Source organism: Lepisma saccharinum, chromosome 29 (genome assembly GCF_977018435.1).
Source record: "Lepisma saccharinum chromosome 29, izLepSacc3.1, whole genome shotgun sequence".
Lineage (NCBI taxonomy): Eukaryota > Metazoa > Arthropoda > Insecta > Zygentoma > Lepismatidae > Lepisma > Lepisma saccharinum.
The window spans coordinates 45,522,976-45,541,900 of NC_139257.1; the positions used below are offsets into that span (position 1 = coordinate 45,522,976).

An 18,925-nucleotide genomic window follows, 5' to 3' on the forward strand; every position below is an offset into this window, starting at 1 on the left:
GACGAAATATGGTACTCGTAAACAAAAACAGAAGAAATGTTTGTTATCCCAAGATGGAATCACTTGTCCGACATTTTCCGAGGTAAGTGAATAATTATATTTATTTTATTTTCATGCAGTCTCTTCGTTGCCACGTGGTGTTAATAAAGTTGTTGGCCCGAAGGATACTTCTGAGTATTAACTACGTTCATTATAGTAGAGTGATATGAATATATATTCATGTATATATGCACCGATGAATGGGTTATTTGTAATTTTCATCCACCTAACGAAAGCAGCACTTTTTCGTATTCACATAACCTTGTGAAGGGAGGTTCATAGCCATTATGTACTGTACACTTCGGTGTGAACCCCCCTCCCCCCCCCCCCCCGGTGTCGATCCTGTCTGAAAGTTCCCGAATGTGTTACTGGAGTCAACACACATTTTCGGTGTCATCTAAAACTAACAATTTCAATGAACCTAGCGAGATCTCCAGTAAGGTCGTTTATCCGCCACTGATCTCATGCTCGAAAATTATATTAAAAAATGAGGCCTCAGTATTAAGTGTTGGGGGGGGCTCATTTGCGCCTTACAGCAGTATTAATTACAGAATCATAATTAAATCTTAACAAGTGAATCACTCAAAACCAGTTCTTTATGGACGGGCCAAGCATACGCAGATGATACAAGCAATAGCGGGTGACGCAAAACGAAAAACGTTTCTCATTTGCTGCCAGTTTCTTGAATCAGTGTACGGCAAAAGGGGTGTGTGGACGGGGCGAATTATTTCCCCCCACCCGCTGAATGAAAGGGCCCCGCCCGCCGTGACGAAGAATGACGTCATTCCATCGATTACAAGAAGCAGCGTGACTCGGCAGGGAAGAGCGACACCAGCGGAGGGAAAGTGGGTCAGGTCCTGCAGGCCGAGGAAACCCCACATGGGATTCCATGAAGGGAAAACGGGAGTAACTAGCCCCTTCACAATTTAGTTGCAAAATGAGGGATTTCGTTACCGACGAGAACTTCGATTCAGCCATGCCCGACAATATTTCATTTTTTTTTTTTTAACAATACTCCACTGTTTTACTGTTGTTTCTATCCGTTCCAAAATGGCTTCAGCTGTAGTGGAAACTTTAATAAATAAATAAATAAATACAAGTTCACGGAGAATGGGACCTGTACTTAGAGAGCACACAGTTCGATGCCTGGGAAGGCAATGTTCGCTAATCATGAATGAAAACTGTTCCACAGAGCACTTCACACAGTTTATTCAATTAACTCCAGAATATGTTTTCTTTTTTGATTTGGTTAATTTTACTTGGCCGTTCTGCCTTAATGGCGAAGATGAGGATGAGTGATAATATGATGAAACTAGTAAAATGACACTCACAAAGAACACCTGTGTCCAGCCCGGGATTCGAATACGGGACCTGGCTGTGCTAACCACCCGCCCCAGCGTATATAGTTATCGGTAATGTTTGTATTTGTATTTCGGTATGTAACATCGCCTCTTTTCTTATACTAATAGCGATAATAAGGATGAATGACAATGATATAAAATACGGTGAGGATCAAAGAACGAACTGTAAGAAAAGCTATGTCATTGTTAGGAGTAGGTACAACTTATATTTTGTTTCAAGAGAATTAAGTTATCTTTCTTCCATAAAGATGTAGATTTGTATTTAAATTGAAGGCCTATCTATTGAATTGATTGTGCAAGCTTCCATGGTTGTGTGGTCAGCGCAAGGCACCACACAGTCAGAGGTTCCAGGATAGAACCCTTGTTAAGGCATGGAAGCATCATTCAGCCTGTCCCATTGTCCACGTTATTAGTCAATTCATGCTCATCGTTGCAATTGACCCACGAGATAGTAAAGCGACGTAAAAAACAGAAATACAATCTACTGAACTGACTTCATGATAGTGTAATGAGGCGAATCATTACTTCATCCTTTTTATTTTATATGTTTAATTAATTAATCTAATTGATCGGTCGGGTCTTAGTGTCATGTGTTTGGTAATGTTGTGTATGTCTATGTATTCATGTACGTGCGTATTCTTGGCCGTTGGGTAGGTAGGTGTGTCGCTGGACAGCCGACCAGCGGAACGTTTCCAGTAACGGTTAGGTGATTAGCGGGACCTATATAAAGGAAGGGAAGGGAGCAGTCGCCCTCAGATGTTTTTGTGCAATACGGCGAGGTAAAGAGGTGTATTTTCTCCATGGGGCGAAACGAAGATTGTTCTTGTTAATATGAATCGGTGGGGACACTAACTTATTTTCTTCATTTAATTACACAAACTTGATCAATTTCCCATTAATTCAATAGTTCATCTCATGTGGGAAACCGGGTACACACGTACACATACCTACAGCCACCTTTCTTGGTACTGAAGGGTCATTTTTTTTGTACTCGTGGAGCCAGTGGCTACACGAGTCCACACACACTCTTCGGGAAGGGGGGGACAGGGTACACTGAAATGTAGATTTTTCGAATAACGGCCAAGAATTAACTTATGTAAATATAATATGAATAAACCTCTATATATATAAAAGGAAATGGGCGTTAAGTTATAATTTGAAGAAGTGCCTGTCTACTGCCTAAACTAGCATCCATAGAACTTCAGGTACTGCAAGTTTTAAACCTAGGGAGGGACAAGGATTCAAAAATATATGGTTGTGTATATTGTGTATGTTGCTGAATCGCCTTAAAAGCACAAACTATACCTATACAATAGTAGTAGTAGACCTCGAATATCGATTGATTGACAGATTCGGTTTATTTTATTTCGCCATTTTTTTCCACATTTCTGCCACTCTTTATAATCGCAAAGATGGGTATGAGTTATGATATGATGAAGGGAGCCTTACAAAGAACAACCATGCCAAGGCCGGGATTCGAACCCGGGATCCTAGCGCGCTTGCACAGTAAGATATTCATACAAATGTTCTAAATGGTTAAAACGTTCCATTCTTTAGAAGTTATTAATAGGAAGGAAGTAGGTATCGAGAGTTTTGCTTTTCTGGAGATGGAATTTTTGACGACGGCTGGGAGTCGAGTGGAGACGAACCAAAGACAGGTTCAGGAAGAGATGGGAAGTGAGGTTAACTACGAAACTTGCGACGCAAAGGGGGAATTATGGGACAGCTGAGTGAGACTATAATAGGTCAATTAATGGAATTGATCTCGCTGTCACCCTGTACTTCTCCACAACCACCACGAACGTTCACAACAATAACAGTAAGAAATAAAGCAAATTACATTTTAACAAGCACCACATTTTCTTCTCCACCAACGTTCCAGTGCTCATCTTTTCTCCAAGTCAAATACTTATGTTTAACATGTGCAAGATGAGATGATGACAGCGTAATTAGCCTGCATTTCAGGGACAGGTGAGCTATAAAGACGGTTGAAACGTCACCCTCAATCTTCTGAATGAACATCCCTTGAGCAAACCTCTTCATTGCGACTGCTGCTGTTAAGAAGTATTGTTAATCTGCTTAAAGGGTATGGTTGCATATATGAGGGTGGATAAGGGGCTACAGGATGAAATCAACAATGTTTATTTAAAACGTAAACTCCAAAGTTACCCTGCTTGTAGAACTCCTTTGGCTGAGATCGGAACGAGTTGCGAACATTCTCCATGACTTCATTGTCCGACCCTTCAATGCCCTTTTCAACGGACCAAAGAAATGGAAGTGGCATGGCGACAGATCAGGGCTATACAGCGGGTGTCCCAACACTGTACACCCAAACGTCGCCAACGTGTTCTTTGTAACAGCTGAAGTATGAGGCCGCGCGTTGTCATGCAGCAAAACCACTTCAGAGGACAACAGGCCGGGCCGTTTGGCCTTGATTGCTGCTCGGGCGATACTGCCGCCAGACCGCCTAAGCATATCACGTACTCAAGCGCGATTATCTATGGCGAGTCCATTATGTAGTAGGGGTTTCGTTCCTTACCTACCGCTCTACCTCTACACAGGGTTGTCGCCACACACATACATAAATATAACCCAATACATACACTGTTCCGTTTTCATTTGATCCACCCTTACGTATTACAAAGGGCATCCCGAAATTAATGCCTCCACCTTAATAACTCCTCATATTGTTACCGGATTGCAATGAAACTTCACACACATACGTGGGCCGTTCAAGTCAATCGGGGACTTTTTTTTTCCAGGTTTAAATAGACGCCTAGGCTGGAGGTTTTGTATGCAGTAGGAACTGGCAACTGTGTGCTGTTACTGGTAGGAGGCGCTCATTTTCCGCGTTTCTGCATAGATCGTTAATCAAGATGGCGGACAACAGTGTGAATGTCTACATGGAACAGCGTGTTGTGATGAAGTTTTTAGTGAACGAGGACAGAAAACCTGCAGAAATTTACAGAAGACTTCAGGCTCAGTACGGTGATGAGACACTCTGTCGCAGTAAGACATTTGAATGGTGTAAGCGCTTCAAAGATGGCCGTATCTCTATTACTGACGATCCCGGTCGTGGTGGATCACAGCCCACGGCAATCATTCCTGGAAACATTCAGCGCGTGGAGCAGCTGATCCTGGACAATCGTCGCATAACCTGTCGTGAAATTGCAAGGGTGTGTAATCTGTCGTTAGGAACAGTGAACACAATAATTCATGATCATTTGTTGTTCCGAAAAGTGAGTGCACGGTGGGTCCCAAAGCAGCTGTCCGCTTTTGACCGACACAGAAGAGTTGAAGTCTGCAGAGAACTCAAGGACCGCTAGGACATGGAAGGCCAGGATTTTCTGAATCGCATCATGACATGTGATGAAATTTCACTCCAGAATCCAAAAGAGCATCGATGCAGTGGAAGCATACGGAATCACCACCTCCCAAGAAATTTCGAACAGTTGCGTCTGCTGGTAAAGTGATGGCAAGTGTCTTTTGGGATAAACAGGGGATTATTCACGTTGATTTTTTACCCCATGGTGTCACTATCAACAGTGAGTATTACTGCCGTGTTCTGCGTGATGTGCATAGAGTTTCCGGAAGAAACGTCCGGGTTTCATCACAAAGGGTGTTCTCTTTTTGCAAGACAATGCACGACCGCATACCGCTCAACACACATTCCAAACATTCCAGGAAATCGGCTGGGAGATATTACCCCCCCCCCCTATAGTCCTGACTTAGCGCCAAGTGATTTTCACCTGTTTGGACCCCTGAAGGAATTCCTTGGAGGAAAACATTTCAACACTGATGATGAAGTGAAGAATGCTGTCCTACAATGGTTCCGCCGTAATGATAAATCCTTCTATGCGGAAGCATTCCAGGCGTTAGTTAAACGCTGGGATAAGTGTATAACTGTAGCAGGAGGTTATGTGGAAAAATAAATCCAGTTAGCACACCTTGAAATTTGTTCTTCTATTTTTTTTAAAAAAAAGTCCCCGATTGACTTGAACGACCTAGTATAATGCGATATGTTACTAAAGCACACAATCTTTTATTTGCAGGTAACTAAATAAACAATACGAATAGCAGAGAAAAACAAAAAGCTGTCGAGTTCTTGCAAATAGAGGGTTCTCACAGATCATTGTAAAAATGGGGTGGTCAGTAATGACCCAACCCCCTTACAGTCCTGAATTGGCCCCATCGAACTTTCATTTGTTTGCTCCTCTCAAAAACAGCCTTCGTGGACAGCATTTCCCGGACGTGGAATACATTAAATTCGCTGTGAATGCATGGGTCAAAAAACAAGCTGAGACTTCTTCCCAGTGCGGATTTCGGCATTGGCTTGAACGGTGGCAGAAAGAACGGACAATATTTTGAATAACCTTAATAGGTTCCCAACATATGTATCTACTTTCACACAAACTTTGAACTTTCATTGCAATCCGATAACAATATGAGGTGTTATTAAGGCGGAGGCATAAATTTCGGGATGACATTTGTAAATATAGGCATTGGAGTCGGAAAAAGCGCAGCCTTGAGCTTGACACGTCTCGACCAAAGAATTTCAGTGGTTGATAAAAGTACTTTGTTTATTTTATTATTATTTTCCTGCTTTGGCCGCCTAGTTAGATGGGCACATTGAGTACTACGAAATTTGGTTTTCAGTCTGCTCAATGAATTTTGTTATTTCATCTAATTACTATTCATTGACTAGTTTATTTACAAGAGGTGGAGAAGCGACGTACAATAACAAACCACAAGCATATAAAATTAAAACGTCAATGCAGGCCACCTCGAAGGCCAAGTGGTTGACTCACAATGTCGCTTTGGAATGTTTCTACTTCGATCCCCGGTCCGGGCGTGGGTGTATCTTTGTGATTGTTTTGTTCATCTAATTATTGATCATATGTTTATTCGCGATTACACAGAATCTCGCAGGAAAGCTACGCAAAATAAGAACGGAAGGAAATGTGTTTATTTCAAGTCCAACTCACGCTCCGATAGGCTAATCAGAACTGGAACCAGGGTGCGAAATCGTGGGGGGGGGGGATTCTCCCCACCAACAATATTAGCCTCAAAAATCCCCCCACCAAAATTTTTCGGGGGAGGAAGAGTTTTTGTTACAACAAACAAAAGATAAGCAATTATTTTTAATTTCAAATATACTGTACTAAGAATAATAATAATAGAAAACACACAAATTAGTGTAGTTGTGAGTGTGACTTTGGTTTTGGATTGAGGAGAGAGAGGAGCTTGGAGAAAGGACTTGAGGGAAAGTGAGGCGAGGCCTGGTCAACGAGCAACGAAGCCTAGAGAGGTCTTAGTTTATTTTATTCGACGTTACTTTGAATTAATCATCACTCTTCAGATAGACAGGTAATTATCCTAACCCAGCCATGATTCAGGTTCGAAGGTTCATAAAACCCAATGCGTGACCATTGTCTTTTCTAGTTGTTAAGCTGTTTAGTTTCAGATGTGCCTTTCGCACTTCCAAGCATTTGACTTGTCATGTCAATTACGAGTGCTCTCATCATTGAGGATGAATGGTGAATAAGTTACATCACCCATTGATTAATTGTGGGAGTGACTGGTTTTGATCCCCATCATTCTGTAGAATGATACGAATTGCTTTTTCTCTCAAGAGAATCAATATGCACAATAACAGTAAAACAAGAATTCAAAACAATAATAACTATGAAATCTAATTGATTTATTTTAACAAAGCAAAAACTAAATAAAAACTTACACATAATAAAACCACTTCAACTAATTCATAAGTTATTAACATCTTTAACCAGTTAGTAAAGGAAGTAGGTTGCTACTATATAACATCTGTAACTATTTTATGTGTAATTAATAATAATAATAATATATTTTTAATTTAGTAATTTATTTATACTTTTAATAACATTATAAATATGTATATCGTATAATTTATATGTATGTTTGTGACGGAAGGCGAGTTTGTAGATTAAGGTCTTCTCCCCCACCAGTCTTAAATGATTTCGCACCCTGACTGGACCTACAGTTTAAACTGGAATCCAAACCACCCCGCAATGTTCCTCCATCGGAGGACGAATCCGAGACCGCTTGATAGGAAAGGAAGAAAGAAAGAGGTGAGGCAACAAGCAATGATAATAATTACGATTTTTTCTTAGTACCACGAAGTGATGAAGTCAAAGGGAAGCAGACATGGCTCGGCAAAGCAGTCCGTCCCTTTTACGCCCCCCAGCAATAAGAAATGAAAGATTAATACAGTAAAAACTGCATAACCCGGAACCTCTATAAGAAGGAAACCTGTAAATACGGGAAAAAAGTGCCCAGAACATACCGATTTTATACCTGAAAATGACCTGCTTAAGGCGGAAACCTCCTTAACGCGGAAACGGAACACCATTTAAAGACCAACGAGATGTTTTTATTCTCAGCAAGACGGAAATTTCTTCCTTTATTTTTTTCGCTCGCAAGAAAACAATGCAATACTGTAAGTGGAACACGCCTCTGTTGCCACTCGCTTATCGGTAACATTGTCGATATGAAAGAATGCGCTACAATACTCATAGCTGTTAGGATTCCGTTTCTTTCTTTCATCTCTTACCCTCTTTCTCCACCTTTCTTTGTCTATTTCTCCTCTGTTCTTTCATCATCTTTCTATTTTTCTTGTTATCTCTCTTTGTTTCTTTCCTTCTTCACTTTTATCTCAATCTTTCTTCCTCTCTTATTCCATCTTTCAATCTTTCTCTTTCCCTCTATGCACATCGCGCTACGACGCCAGGGGTCATGGGTTCGAAAAGATACATAAGTACATACTGTACGTTCTGACAATACTGTAAAAAGTGTACCAACATGTGTAGTTACATAATTGTAATCTTTGCTATGCTTATTGAGACTGTATCGCGTTTTTATTGATGTACGTACATGCATTAGTACTCTACATTATAAGTAATGCGAAATGTAAATCTGTCTTTCCATTATTTCCTGCAGCGCTTTATACTGTATTTAAAGTCAACCCTGTATAAGAAGGAAAACTGTTAAAACGGAAAATTTTGCTCGGAACCATCTTGTTCCGGGATAGACAGGTTTTATTGTAAATGCCATTTTAGCTCAAATATCTCCTTATTTATAGTTCTTTTCTAGTGGTGAATTAAATGTGATCCCTCCATAGAAAGTACTCCTCCTTTTCTTCCCCTGGCCTCCCCGATGGCGCAGTGGTAGCGTCGTCGCCTTGTAATCAAGGAGTCCCGGGTTCGATATCCAGTGGAGGCACAAGTGGTTCGGATCCCACTTTAACCTGTAGGTCCAGTCCCGATAAGCCTTGCTGTGCATAAAGTGGACTTAAAACACCAAATCAACTCCTTTTCTTTCAGAGCCGTCGCCTAACCCTCATATCTTTCTTATCCCATTCCTACGAACTCATGCTGCAAACACAGCTCTCACAAACTGAAACCCTATCTCCGAGACCAGATTCTGAGTGTGTTGCGAGCCGCGAAGCACACGTGGTTTGAAACAAAACCAACCTTAGGCAATACAATGGGGAGGGGGAGAGAAATGCAATGGTTAGCGAAGACCCCTTACCTGAACAGAAAACAGCAACCCAACACCAAACTGCGGGCATCCACTCCCGCTGTGGCTCAGTGACGGATCCTCCGGCCTGCAACGAAAAACAGGGGCTAATTGAGTGACAGATTACACAAGCCCTCTTACAAGCTACATCAATTATGCACGGCTACGCCCGAAGCGAAAGGGGGGGAGCACGCGAGCAGAATTACATTAGCTGAAACGTCCAGGTCTTGCAAATGACACGCCGCAAGCATAATCATTGGTTCTGCTGGCAAGCATTGAATGATAAGCTAGCTATTTGGAGGAGTGGTATCCTATTTCAGTCTGACAATCGTCTCCAGTTGTGTTCCTCTGTGTTTGAATGCAGCCTGGCACAAGTAAATATCTGGGGAAATCATTACATAATCCAAATTGAAGCAGTTCTGGTTCAAATAAAACAAAGTTTCATGAAATCACATACGTTCCCTCAGAAAGTGTGTCAAGTAAGTTTGCAGAAGCGTCCTTAATCGAATTTCGTTTACAAAAATAACAACGTATAAACGAAAGGTGGCAAAATATAGCAATGAACATTTCAAGTTCATACCAACCCTCACTAAATTACGCTATCATCCCCTTGCAACGCTGCAAGTCCTAGGAAATAGACATACGAGGGCGGGCTGAAAAGTAATGCCTGCTATTTTCTCTTGACGGTTTAATTGGATTTTGGATTTTGAGCAACTATGCATTGTACTCTTCAGACTTTTTCCCATCTCCATTCCAAGTTTCAAACTTCTATCACCAGGGCTTGCTGAACTAGAGCGAGAAAAATGGCAGCATGTAACCATACTATGTCGGTACACCTGAAACTGCGTGTGGTGACCGAGTTTATAACTGCAGTAAATGTGTCCCCCAATTGACATTCATCAGAAAATGAAGGCTTTTTATGGCAATGAATGTGTAACGTCAGTACTGTATGATGTTGGGCTGTTCATGCTCACAATGAAAACCCCTGCTGAGGAACTCTCAGCGTGTGACAAGGAACTTCTTGAGAGTTGAGAGCGTTCATTCTCTGATGAATGTCAATTGGGGGACACATTTTCTGCAGTTATAAACTCGGTCACTACACGCACTTTCAGGTGCTCCGACATAGTATGGTTACATGCTGCCATTTTTCTCGCTCTAGTTCAGCAACCCCTGGTGATAGAAGTTTGAAACTTGGAATGGAGAAAGGGGAAAGTCTGAAGTCTCAAAATCCAAAATGTCTTGACACCGTCACAAAAAAATAGCAGGCATTACTTTTCAGCCCGCCCTCGTACATAAGCCCGTGCGTATGGAAAACAACAGTAAAATTCCTTGTACATCAGCATACAAGTAAATTAAATTCGAATTCAATATTGTGAAACGATGGAAGTCCTAAAGATGAAGCACAGGAGCTCTAACCCCCAATTATATTATATAATCTCCCATCCCTTAAAGTACGGGCTACGTAATCTGAACGAAAAATACTTTTATAAATTTAACATTTATAAAGTCTGAAACTGGGTTCAGCTTTCCAGTAATATGTTTGCAAGATGATTGCATAAAAAATGGTAGAGACACAGACAGACAGACAGAGCAGAGAGAGATGAAAAAGAAATATCAAGCTTTGGTTTGTATGATGCTGTCTATCGATGTTCCGATGGTTCTTTACGTGCGTTATTTCTAAAATAATGAAATCTATGAAGGATCAAGTTCCATATTCATATATCTTATGTAGGCGCAATCAGAAAAGTTGGAGAAAATAAATTTGACGACAAATGATACTTCAAAAACATTCCCAGAGAATATGTTTGAAAGAGGAAACACAATACGAAACAAATACACATTATTCCTCCTTGCAAGCAGTTCCATAAACCAGAAAATTGAAAAGCGTAGATTAAGAATATGTCAACAAACTATAATCCAGCAATATCTCAGGAACTGAATCAGCTAGAAAACATAAGTCATGCATTTGAAGGCCTCCAAAAATCTCCTCTAGGGCCAAACAGAATACCGAAAACTGTCTCTGCATTGGTATCGAACCAAACATAAATCGTATTATAAATTATCGTAAAAGAAGTCCATGCAGGCGGAACAAATTGTTAAAAGAAATTCTTCTCTGAGAACACACACAACTTGTACAAAAAATCGATTATTTGAGAAGACAATTGACATGTTCGGAATCCAATATGAAGACCGCAGAATACGCACAAAAGAGAGGGGAAAAGGCAAGATTGACGTCATAATCTTCTCCGGTCTAATCCTGCGACAGGACAAGGTTGTTATGGTGACAATCAAGCGGCCATCCGGGCGGAAACACCTCGCAGCGACACCCTGCCACCACGCTTGCATGGATCTTCGACTGTCTTTCGCGTCGGAGACACAGCCACGTCTGTCTCCTGCCATGTCGGCTGAACCACCCTGTCCTCGACAGCGATTAGGAGCATTAACTTAAAATAATTCAACATTTTGCAAGAAAATATTTAAAAATCAACAATAATAGTAATTAAAATAATTAATACATTATTAGTGATGATTAGGGGTAGGATTTTTATAACCTAAAAATCAACAAAAATATGCAAAATAAAATATGCTCGGGGTGTAAGGGGCGACCTTCTTCTAAGGCGCCCAAAGGTCAACCTCACTTCCACGTAGTGCACCCTGGACTAAAGACTAACGAGGCTCTGGCGACTGGCACTATGGCCAGTATAATTTTGTGTGTGTTGTCCTGTTTGTTGTCCTTGTGTGTGCTGAGTGTCCGTTTACAGCCTCAGCTTTTAACAGAAGTCAGAACATTTTAACATTTTTAGTTATGCAACGCTAGAGTTGTTATTTGTAATGATAAGGGGCTGGCCCCGTATAATGTGACGGGAGCAAAATAGCCTGAGTGCTGACGCTCCCAAAATTTTAAATTCAAAATCAAAAAAATCAAATAAAATATGCTCTTATGACCTACAATTGTACAAAATATGCATTATAATTTGAAAAATACGCCCTTATAACTGGACTGTTTCAAATTTCAATATCTAACATATGCTGAGATATTTCACATATGTACTTCTTTAGTTCACTTTATGGGCCGTGAGTTGCAATGCACAATGAACACTTTCTGTAAATTTTCAAATAAAAATGAAAAACATTTTGCTGCAGTCAAAAAAAAAAACCTCGAGTGAACGGAAGAACGAATCCACTTCGAAATGACTATATTTATTGAAAAAGCGAAAATATGCTGAATATGGCCGAAAATCCATCAAAATATGCTCTATCACGTAAAAATGGCCAAATATGCCAAAATATGCTCTCAAAAATCGCCTTCATTTAATTAGTTTCTTCATAATATGAATGTCTATATGTTTAGGGAACACATCATCCTTAACAAAAAATAAATAAAAAAAATATGCTGTCATGAAAATCCTAGCCTATGTCGGGACATCAAGTTTTCGTTTTATTTTCCATTAAATTTCGATGTTATTTTTTACTGCAATTCGGTGTTATATTTAGGACACCCTGTATATCTTTCCTTGATAAATAATAAAACACACGACCATAAATGATATTCTTTATCAGGTTGCGGGTAGATTTAGGAATGTTAGGAAGTGAAAGAAACTACGGGGGGGGAAGGGAGGGGTAATGCCCCGCCCCTTTCAATACTAACGCTACTCTGGTCACGACACAACACGCTCTGCCACAGTGCTATTGCTATTAGTTGAAAGCTAGGTAGAGGCCTGTCAATTGGTTTGTTTTGGTCTGATGACTTAATCGGCACGTAAGATGAAGTTATCCACGTACAACGGTATGGAATGCTGTAGTGTTGCCACATACACATATAAGTCACAACTGAATTCAGGAAATCACGTACGGAAATCTTCTTCATATGTAAGGAAGTAATTTGCAGCTTCTCACTCATAATAATACTGGGTGAGTCTGTTAAAAGAGGCCCCGTGGAAAATGTGCTCCTTGCATGTAGGCAACCCTAGTACACTGAAGAGAACATTCCAGGATATCGGTGCCAAGCAGTTTGGACAACTTGACATAAACGTAAATTAATGAAACATCTCTTCTGTAAATAGAGTACAGTGTGTCAAGAACCTACCTAGAGGAGGTGCTGGAAATGTCCTCCGTTGACCTCGAGGCACGTGTGCAGACGATACCACATGCTCTGAAAAGCACGGGCAAGGACATCCTACGGGATGGCCTGGATAGCTGTGATAATGTTGTTCTGTAGTTCTTCGAGTGTGTGAGGGTTGTTGCTATACACCTGTCACTTTAGAGCTCCCCACAAGAAGAAATCACAGGGTGATAAATCTGGAGAACAAGGTGGCCAAGGTTGGTTCGTGCCACGGCTGATGACGCGATCAGGCGGGAACACTGACTCAATGCGCGTGATCGTTGCACATGCTGTATGCATCGTGGTTCCATCCTGCTGAAAGTAAGCTTTCCTTCGTTCATCCTCAGTCAGTTGTTCAACAAACACGTTGAATATGTTACTGATGTAACGAGCCGAGTTCGCAGTCTCATGGAAGAACACGTGGATGATGCGGCGTGACGTCACGGCACACCAGACACCGAGTTTCTGGGCGTGCAGTGGAACGTCCATGAACACGTCTGAATCAGTGGCGTACGCAAGGGGGGGTTACCGGGTTTAAACCCCCCCCTTGAGCTTTTGAAATATTATGGAAAATGCTGTAGAAAAAAAATTAAAAATGGCTAATTTATCACAGTCAAAGATCTGCGACAGTAATAATAATAATAATAATTTGAATTATTATTCCCATGCAGCATGAAGAAAAACACAACATTCCAAACACAATCTAAGTGGACGCAAAGTTCAATTTTGCAATTTTTTTGCAAAATCGCGCAGTGACTATCGCGAGAATTGTAAAAATTCCTTGCTTCGTCGCAGTGTGCCGACCTTATTGCAAACGTTCTTCCCGGTACTGATTTCACATCCCCTTGTGAACTCTCAAGTGATGCTGAGTCTACATCCACATCATTAAATAATGTTGAAGAAGTGCTTTGTGAATCACCTAGAAGTGATAAATGTGTTGGAATGTCTATAAACTTACTTTTCAACGAAAACATAGACTCAGTGGAATTTAGCAACACGTATTCTCGCGCTTCATCATCATCCCCAAAGATTCTCGATCTCGAACTATTTTGCAGGTGATGTCATCAGCACCATGCTCCGGCAGCCTTCATCCCCCAGGGTTGCTCTCAGGTACCCATTGCTATGAAGCTGGGTGCGGAGACAAGGCTGGATAAATTCCAACCAATTCCAGGAATCGAACCCGGATATCCCACGAAGTTGTTAAACTAGACCAGCGCGGCTCCTTGAATGAGTTTCACATTTCGATTATTTCAATAAATCCAATATATTTGCTTCTTTTTATGGACAAATAACCGTTGACTAGACAATTATTTTGTAACAAAGAAACAAAAGAAATGTAATTTTGTTCTATTTCTTTCATAAATAGCAGCTGCATTAGTAGTAATTAAACCAATTAATTAATTAATTATAAGAATTATTAATTATTATTATTATTAATTAATTAATTAATTAAAGTATAATAAAACAATGGTAATGTGAATTTGTAGAAAGTTTTCGAAATAACACCCCCCTTGATGAAATCCTGCGTACGCTACTGGTCTGAATTGTCACCTGACCAGTGTCGCGTGTTCTGGGAGTTTATGTAGCCTGACAGATGGAACCATGCTTCATCGGGAATGAACAAGTAACCATCCTGCAGCACCTCAGGAGCAATATTGGACAGAAACCACTCACAAAACTGCACGCGAGCTGCCTTGTCCACATCCCGCACCTGATGCATCACGGTAACTTTGAATGCGTGCAAGTTCAAGTCCTGCTTCAGGATCCGCATAGCGATTGACTGGGAGACCTGCAACTGTTGTGCCAAACGTCGAGATGATTTTCGTGGACTGCGTATCATTAGCTGCGCTGCGTCGCCCACCTTTGCCTCAGAGCTGACAGTCTTTGGACGCACTTTTGGCTATTCAGCACGGAATAGACACTTTCTTTTCAATCCCCCTCTATGTCAAGTTGTCTAAACTGCTTGCCATCGATATCCTGGAATGTTCTCTACCCCGCTCTTCTCTTCGGTGTACTAGGGTTGCCTACATGCAAGGAGCACATTTTCCACGGTGCCTCTTTTAACAGACTCACCCAGTATATATATATATATATATCTCGAGTTGTCCATTATGTACTCGTATGTACATGGACATAGCAGATGGTTTTCATGAAAGCAGGCTTTTAACGTCAGCATGTTGCAACATTGTTGTTCGTTGGTAAGTTCACACATGCATTACACGCCCCACTTACGAAATAAGCACAAGGATTAGTTACGCTTATAAAAACTCCTGGGTTATCCTGTCCATACGTAAAAGAAGAACTAACTTTTACATTAACTCTTCAGTTTCAATTAATAAATCCAAGAGTTAATTGTTGTTAATGATTTGTGTTCAAATAATTGACCATTTGAATTGAATTGAATTGATTTGTTGTTTTAAGCCCACTTTATGCACAGAAAGGCTAATCTGAACTGGACCTAGTTTAAAGTGGGATCTGAACCACTGTGCCATATGCCTCTACCGTATATCGAACCTTGAACCCCTTGATTACAAGGCGTTAGCACAACGCCACCGGGGTTAAATGTAGCTTCGTAAAGCCATGACTTGCGTGTGTGTGGGGGGGGGGGGGGCAATTCACACTCGGAACGCTGCAACCGAATTGCGCACACTTTAGATCCAGGATTGCGCACAAATCTCACTGACCTGTTTTGCGCACAGATTTTGATCCAACGTTGCCACTTTGATAGCTTTAAAGTGTGTGCGCAAAACTGTCTTTTTTCTTTAGACAAGAAGACAGAGATAAATTAGAAATAAAATATTAAATCTCTTAAGGATTAAATAAAAAATATAATTTGACCAGTAAATGTAACAAGTCAAGATACAATTTTCATACCAATTTACATAATACAGTAAGTCACTACTGATGTTTTCAAGATACAATTTTCATACCAGTCTACTCAAACTCAAAAGTTAGGTTAGGTTAGGGTAATGACTGCACAACAAACACTTCTGTGAATCGAAGCTCGTGACCTTCGGTATAAATACGGAGATACACCGACCATTACATTCTAGTCCACCAATCAGGTTCATCATCTATGCCTATCTAATGCTACCCTTCCAGCAAAAACACGTGTAAGTCCACACACACACACAAACATTGTGCGCAATCCTGTACGTTGTGACAGCTTGTCAACGGCTTATCAGATACCACTGATAAAACCAGAAAAGTGTGCGCAATCCGGCTGTAGCCCAATCGGAAGGTTGATTTTTAATTTGTTTTTCAAAGGATGAACTGAAAACCACAAAAATCATACATAATTTGCTTTTATTTGTCATAGGGATATATCACCAGACTGACAAACTTTATCCTTTCACCATTAATCAACAAGAAACTACGAAATACCAAAAACAAAAGTTCGGTATGGAAATGGTGATACATATACAGCTTCCTTCCTGTTGAATCAATGCATGACACTATAATTTTCATTCACATTTTCTAAATTTTTAGCATAGTGCTCTAAATCACGAATTGAGACCAGCGGAATCCACAGGTAATTCTAGATTTATCATTGGTGTTTGGCTGACCCCTTAGCGCCAGTTTCTATGGACACCTTTCCGCTTCCCCTGTTCCCAATCAGCGGCCTCTGTGACGTCAGCAAGTGCTTTCACGGTCATCCTTCCCGCAACCAAATCAGCTTCAAATTCACTGCCGTAAAGGAGCATGCATCGCAAAATTTCCTTCAAAAGCCCTAAGCTGGGTTACTGTAAAGTGTTGTAAATGATACTTGAATGCAATTTGCTGCTTTAATTGTTCTGAAAAGTGGTGTTTATTGCCTGTTGCAACCGAACACGTTCCTTCCCCTCGTTATCAATATTTTCCATGTAGAAAGTTGTATCAAAAAGTAAGGTGAATTTGTCTGTAAACCCCAGAGTTTTTTGTGTAGCTAATTAAATTTTTTGTATGTGTCAGATACCAAGGTGGTGCAAGTCTGACGGCAATTACAGTTTTCTACGTCAACCCGTCTGGTACCTAGAGCAATTCAAAGATGGCGCAACGACTTGAACATTATTCCAAGGAGGAGGTGCGCGGTGTTATTCGTTTTTTATGGGTGAAGGGAAAGAAACCATCTGAAATTCATCGAGAATGGTTCGAGGTCTATGGAGAGAGTGTTATGTCGCAGAAACAAGTGTATGTGTGGTGTAACTCATTTGCAAGTGGTAGGAGTAGTGTGACAGATGATGACAGAAGTGGCAGACCAGCAACATCCATCACCGACAGGAATGTGTGACGTGGATGCGATGATTCTTGAAGACAGAAGAGTAAGGTTGCACGACATTGCTGATGCATTGAACATCTCATATGGTTCCGTGAGGAGTATCGTCCATGACCAACTTGGCTTCAGGAAAGTGTGTGTGCGCTGGGTGCCCAAAATCTGAGTGAGGACCAAAAACACCACCGAATGGGCATTTCCCTGACCCACCTCATACGATATGCCCACCAAGGCAGTGGTTCCTATGTCGAATTTTAGTGATACCATGTGTCAAACATACTACAGTTTCATATTTTTTTTTCTATTTACGTTTATCAATAAATCGAAAATTCACCTTACTTTTTGATACAGCCAAAACTTACAAGTTTTGTTCAATAGCCTAAGTGCCGTGTCACACGAAAGCATTTCTTGACTGACGGAATACATAGCAAAGCGTCAAGCAAAACCTTGGGGCGAAATCACGGATGGACTGAAAGACCGCTACATCCGCTATATGTCAACTTGTCGCAATATAAATTATTTCGATAATCAAACCCAATCGTCAATGTTAGTCAATAATTGGATAGTACGTGGTGCTTCTCAAATTGACGCAGATACAAATGTATATTGCAATTACCTAACACACATTAGCTTAGTAACATACCGGGTGTCCCAGAAGTAAGGGAGCACTCCGGAATAAAGACGTTGTCGTATCTGAGTTTTAGTGTCGTGTAATATGTTTCATTGGTGTTGTTTACTTTGTTGTTGTTGTTGCATGTTGTAAGTTATAGTACTGCAGTGTTCTGACAAATGTTTTCGTTTTCAGGGATACACTGATGTTACGGAACTCACTTGATCGGCGTGTGCTTTTTGGTAAAACAGTTCTACAAGACTGAGAATAAGAGTGAAAATCAGTTCCATTTCACCCTCCGCCATCCGCGTCATGGCAGCACAAATGTCCCGCGCGCGGCACTCGGAGCCGCCTCATCAAAACCAACGTTATTTACGTGAATTATTGATGCAAATCCAGGTTGAATTACAGTAGCACTTACTGGAAATCAGACCAAATATACATGAACGCAAACATGTTCAATTCGGACATTTTTATCAGCTATTAAATGAAAAGTAAAAAAAAAAAAAATGAAAGAGCTTAGACTCTTGAAGCAAATGCACCACATATTATTCTAAAAGTAATTAAAACTTTGCCATGTAATGAAGGCACTAAAAAATTAACTCACCATTCACAAAATTATCAAAGTATTTTCCAAAAATGTTCAACGTATTTTTCAAATCGAATTGAAATCGTGCAACTTATATGGGCTTAGAAAGGTACTATTTGTTCCAAAACTCTGTCAAAATCTTACAGACTCGCAGAAAAAGCAATCAAACGTAGAAAACACACCTGCAAGAAACTTACAAAATATTTTTAAAATGTTCAAATCTCAATTTGTTTCTCGTACTCTTATGACTCAAATGTAAGGAACGGAATGTTGTCACTTTTCAATATCGTTATTTTGACAACTCCGACATTTCGTATGGGTACTGCAATGGTTTCTGCATACAAATTATTTGCATACCGTGGTTTAATTATTCTTACTTCCCCCAAATTCGCGACTGGTGTGCTGTGATTTAAGATAT

The 18,925-nt window shown here is 40.5% G+C and overlaps 1 protein-coding gene across 1 annotated transcript in view; it reads right to left on the bottom strand.

Annotated features, from left to right (window-relative positions):
* The window catches only part of RhoBTB (Rho-related BTB domain containing), a 271,730-nt gene that overhangs the window by 219,895 nt on the left and 32,910 nt on the right, over nucleotides 1–18,925 (bottom strand). Inside the window, exon 2 of the mRNA XM_083114776.1 lies at nucleotides 8,967–9,042. The gene's annotated coding sequence lies outside the window, so the exon portion shown is untranslated. The remainder of the gene's footprint in view (nucleotides 1–8,966; nucleotides 9,043–18,925) is intronic.